Raw genomic sequence first — 5725 nt, 5'->3', positions numbered from 1 at the left:
GAGGACTCAAGTCCATGGAGTAAGGGGACTCGGGCTCTGACAGACAATGCAGGGAGGACCCTAGGGGATGACCCAGGGACCGCTGAACACTGAACGATGGAGTCCCCACAAAGCCCCACCCCTGCCATCATCCCTCAGAGATCCCGCACAGGGTAGCCATCACCAGAATCGGCTCCCCCCAACTTCCGTGCTGGTGGCAATGAGCTCTGATTGTTGTTCAGGGTGTTCGTTTAAACGAGAGTGGATTCCCAGGACTGATCTGAAGGCAAGGTGAGGACCTGAATGTGGACTCATGGGACCGTTGCTCCTCCTGTAACAAAGCGAAATCCACCAAGTCTCACCTCTATGATAGCAGGGGATGGTTCCTACAACACTGTTAGGCTGAATTATCAGTAAATCTTGATCTAAGAGATTGTGTAAGATCAAAGAGATTACTTGATTCTATAATAGAAACCTAGGCCCCAACTCCAGCCATGGGGAGGGGTCTGAGTGCTAACTCAGCACTGGCAATAAAGATGGTGACACAAAGCAGCACCCATGCGCTCAATTCCCTGACTTCTCCTCTGCTGAACTCTAGGAGGTGAAGCTCTGTTTGGAGGCTTGTGGACAGAGTTCAGGTAAGGGACGAGTGTCAGACTCTAATAGACATAAAGATGGAGACTCCGAATGAGGACCATAGGACACCCTCCCACGGCTTTCCCCAACCCCACCCCCCGTGTGCCCCCATCCTCCCCGTGCCCCCGCATCCCCGAGCTATCTGACACCCTGTGCATCGTGGCCAGAAATGAGTCATCCTGACTTCCGTTTTACACTTTCCTGGAAGTAAGGACTTCTATCCGGCAATCAGGCCTCTGGCTGGCAGAAGGTGGATTCCCAGTGCTGGTCCAGAGTCGAGGTGAAAACAGTTGGGACTGAGGCAGGGGCCACTCAGCCCATAAGCAAGAGGGCCGCACTAAGTTTCACTGCTGCTGTGAGCCCTGGGAAGCTCCGGCAGAGCCATCAATTTGAGTTCTGCCTGGGGAAGTCTCAGGGATGGGAGGGCTTTGGTCAGGCGTAGCCCCTGCTTGCAGATGGAGGATACCTCTGTCCTAACTGCAGTGCATTGAGCACCCCAAGTACTGATTGGGGGGCCTTCCCCATTTAGGGGTGGTATCACAAAGCAGAGTGCCTACATATCTAGGGGGCTCCAGTGAAGGGTAGTCATGTATATCTTATCCTGACTTTGCCCCTCCAGGAACTCGGGGAATTCAGGACTTTGCTCTGAGGCTGAATTACCCAGGTTATTGGTGGGAGGAGTCCTGAGTTCTACCCAGACCAGAACGAGGTCTAAGGTGAACACCAACTCTAAATGTAAGTTGTCATAAATTTTGGCTCTTTTCCAAGTGGAAATCTACCGTATCTATGAAGCTGAGTGAGTCTTCTCACTTTTGTCTGGAGAGTTCAGAGATATGAGGATGTTGGAATATGTGAATGGCGTCAATTATGCCAAGGGAGGAGGCCCAGGGCTTCAGAGGAGTCAGCATGACGACCCTGAAAGAACAATGTTGATCACGCTCACCCTACAACAGGGAAAACAATAGAGAGCACCATCCCCCACCCCCACCCACCACACAGCACTGAGAAGCCCAGTCATGGAAGTCAGGTGTATCTGAACTCTCCTTCTTTCTGATGGTATGGGATTGGTGAGAGCCTTTGTCTGACAGGAGGTACACCAGGGCAGCAGACACCAGTGTCCCAGGCTCTGGGTTTGTAGAGCAGTGCCCACATGGAAACCTGCAGAGTGGGCCTTCTTAAAGGCTGAGTGCTGCCTCCCTGCCAAGGGCACTCACACCCTCTCATCCTCTCTCCTCTCTGCCCAGATCACGTGCTGTTCTACCTTCACTCCTGCCTGTTGTCCTGACCACAGTCACCATGCCTCGGGGTAAGAAGGCTAAGCTCCACACCTGTGAGAAACACCACCAGGCTCAGCATGGCACCCAGGATCTGAGGGGTGCTCAGGTCACTGCCACCACGATGGAAGCACTTTCATCTTCCTCCAGTCCTGGTCCTGGGGTTGATGCTAAGGGAAAGTCCAGTGCTAGGTCTTGGAACCATCTCAAGTGTCCTCAGGGGGCCTTTGCCACCACCACTGTGCCTGCAGGTGTTTCTCCCACAAGATCATCCAAAAGAGCCCTTGGGAAAATTGGGAAAAAGCGAAATTCCTCTCAATCCCCTGTCTCCAATGTGCAGTCTGGAAAACACTCATTAACCAGACAGACAGGTCTGTTGGTGCAGTTCCTGTTATGCATGTATAAGATAAAAAGCCCTTTAAGAAAGCAAATATCCTGAAGATCATCGATAAAAAGTACCAAAATTGATTCCTCAGGATCCTCAAAAGAGCTTCTGACAGCATGGAGGTGGTATTTGGTATTGACGTGAAGAAAGACAACACTGCCAAGCATTCTTATGTCCTTGTCAGCAAGATGAATCTCCCCCACAACGGGATCGTGCACCGTGGCAGGGGTTTTTCCAAGACCGGTCTCCTGATGAATCTCCTGGGTGTGATTTTCATGAAGGGCAACTGCACCACAGAGGAAGACATCTTGGATTTCCTGGGTAAGATGAATATCTATGCTGGGAAGAGGCACTTCATATTTGGGGAGCCCAAGAAGCTCATCACCCAAGATTTGGTGCAGATGAAGTATTTGGAATATCAGCAAGTGCCCGGCAATGATCCAGCATGCTATGAGCTCCTGTGGGGTCCGAGAGCACACGCTGAAGCAAGCAAGATGAGAGTCCTGGAGTTCCTGGCCAGGATTAACCACTTGGATTCCAGTGCCTTCCACTTTGGGTATGAAGAGGCTTTGAAAGATGAGGAAGAGAGGGCCCAAGCTAGCGGATGTCCCAGTGTTCCCCCAGCAGTTCCTTCCACACCTAGTGAAGCTGAGGCAAATTCTGCACTTTGTGGCTCAAGAGAGTAGTCAGTGTTCCAAGTAGTATAGGACTGGACGTCACCGAGGATTCATAGTGTAAAATACCTTGGTGTTCCTGTTCTGTATGGGGAATTTAGAAAGAAACTTGTGTTTTTAAGTTCTCTACTTTTCTAATGCTGCTCCTAAATGAAAGCTTACCTAGCTTATAATCTAAGTGTATGAATAACATCAGTCACACTTTTATTGGTCTTAAGGATAAGAGTTTTTCTGTTGTGTAAAGCAAATGGGGAAGCTTCCATCTTATTTAGTAAGCCAGTTCAAGACAAAATGGCATTGCAATATGTTATTTCCTTGAAAATATTAAACAGTTAAGCAGTAAAATATGTGGGATCAAGAAACATAGGAAAAGTAAGATGGTATTTGGATTCCTCATGCCTTGTACTCTGTGTTTTACAAAATTATAAACAACAGTATATACTTGGTTAATTCAAAATGTAGAATTAAATTCTAATAATTTCAACCTCATGCTCACAGGCTCATTTATTCCCTGAACATGAACTGAGCCTCTGCTCATAGTAGGCTCCATGCTAGTACTTGGAGAGCTGAGAAAAAGATCTAGCCACTGACCATAAAATTACAGAGGCGAGAAGCAGCTGTCATGTAAAGGAAATGGTGACATGACAGCACTCAAATGTGAATTCCCTGATGCAAGGGAGTGGTGGGCCTTGGGAAAATAGAAGTCCTTAAGTGGGAAGTAATTATAAGTTGAGTGCATGGCGGGCTGGATGAGGCTGTGGCAATCGTGACCAGGGACCAGGTTCTCACATGGTGGGCCGCATAGTTTAAAGACAAAGCCTGGGATGGGAAACTGCCCTTAACAGTTACAGGCACACTTCACTCTGTTGCATGTTGTGTTATTGTATTTCACAGGTACTGCTTTTCTTTTCTTTGTTCTTTTTCTTTACCAAATTAAAAGTTTGTGTCAGTCAACCTTGCTTCCAGCAAGTCTTTTGGCTCCATGTTTCCAACATCGTTTGCTCACTTCATGTCTGTGTGTCACGTTTTGATACCTCTTGCAATGTTCACACCCTCAGCAGCAAAAATGATGGACTCAGTGAAGGCTCAGATAATGGTTAGCATCTTTTTTCTTTTAGCAAAGAGGTGTTTCTATTTAAGATATCTATATTGTTCTGAGGCATAATGCTATTGCCCACTTAATAGCCTACAATATAGTGTAAACATAAGTTTTATGAAAGCACTGGGAAACCAAAAGTTTGTTGTGACTCAATTGTGATATTGACTGTCCTTCAGGGGTTGGGAACCAAACTTGCAGGATTTTCTGGGTCTCCCTGTGCTTTGGGATTGTGAGTAAATCAGACAGAAATCGCGTGAACCTGGCGTGGAATGTATCCTGTAGCTCTTGTTCCGGTGCAGGCAAGCAATGTGCAGATTAGATGTTTTATTCACGTTGCCTTCTCTCCAGAGAGTTTCTGAGAAATCAGGGTGAGGTCTCCACGGCGGCTGCAACCCTAGAGCGCACAACGCGCAGGCACGCAATCCGCCGCCGATGGCACCTCTACCCTGGCCTCGCGCCCCTGTCGCCCTTTGTGGCCGCCGGCTCGCCGGTGCAGTCGGATGCACCGCGGCAGCCCTGGACCCCGGTTCAGAGGCTTCCGGCAGAGAGGAGGCGGCCCGCCCGGCCAGGGACCCTGCGCGAGGTGGTGGCCGGCCGAGGGCTTACGTAGTCCCCGCCCGGCCAGGCCCAACCGGGCCCTGAACAGAGACAGGGCGGGGCATTGTTCATGCACTGACGGACCTTAGCACCCCTGGCATGACCTCAGGGAACGGAAACTCTGCCTCCAGCATCACTGGCACTGCCCCCAAGAATGGTGGGACGCTCATCTCTGCTGGTGGGGAATCTCAAGAAGTATGCACAGGGGTTCTTGCCTGAGAAACTTCGTCAGCAGGACCATACCACCACCACTGACTCAGAGATGGAGGAGCCCTATCTGCAAGAATCCAAAGAGGAGGGTACTCCCCTCAAACTCAAGTGTGAGCTCTGTGGCTGGGTGGACTTTGCCTACAAGTTTAAGCGTTCCAAGCACTTTTGTTCCATGGCTTGTGCAAAAAGGTACAACGTGGGGTGCACCAAACGAGTGGGGCTTTTCCACTCAGACCAGAGCAAGGTGCAAAAGGTGGGAGCCACAACCCACAACCGCCATCAGGCCAGCAAAGCCAATCTGCCAACACTTACCAAGGATACCAAGAAGCAGCCAACAGGCACCGTACCCCTTTCAGTTACTGCTGCCCTGCAGCTAACACACAGCCAGGAAGACTCCAGCCGTTGCTCAGATAACTCAAGCTATGAGGAACCCTTGTCCCCCATCTCAGCCAGCTCGTCCACCTCCCGCCAGCAACAAGGCCTGCGGGACCTGGAGCTCCCTGACATGCACATGCGGGACCTGGCAGGCATGGGACACCACTTCCTGTCAAGTGAGCCCACCAAGTGGAACGTGGACGATGTCTACGAATTCATCCGCTCTCTGCCAGGCTGCCAGGAAATCACAGAGGAGTTCCATGGCCAGGAGATCGATGGGCAATCTCTGCTGCTGCTCAACGAGGATCACCTGATGAGTGCCATAAACATCAAGCTGGGGCCCACCCTCAAGATCTACGTGTGCATCAGCATGCTCAAGGAGCAGGGCGGTGGAGGGAAGGGCCCCCCGCTGTGGGGCGTGGCTGGGGAGGAGGTCTCGGGACCTCCTTGGTGGCTCTCAGGGGCCTTTCTTTCTGTGGGAGGGGCAGAGAGGTAG

The 5725-nt window shown here is 50.6% G+C and overlaps 2 pseudogenes; both read left to right on the top strand.

Annotated features, from left to right (window-relative positions):
• Window positions 1–1772: 1772 nt before the first annotated feature.
• LOC139181295 (melanoma-associated antigen B3-like) lies at window positions 1773–3240 on the top strand (annotated as a pseudogene).
• Window positions 3241–4743: 1503 nt separating this feature from the next.
• On the top strand, window positions 4744–5725 carry LOC139181582 (polyhomeotic-like protein 2 pseudogene; annotated as a pseudogene).

Source organism: Bos indicus, chromosome X (assembly GCF_029378745.1).
Source record: "Bos indicus isolate NIAB-ARS_2022 breed Sahiwal x Tharparkar chromosome X, NIAB-ARS_B.indTharparkar_mat_pri_1.0, whole genome shotgun sequence".
Lineage (NCBI taxonomy): Eukaryota > Metazoa > Chordata > Mammalia > Artiodactyla > Bovidae > Bos > Bos indicus.
This window is presented reverse-complemented; position numbering and strand designations above follow the sequence as displayed.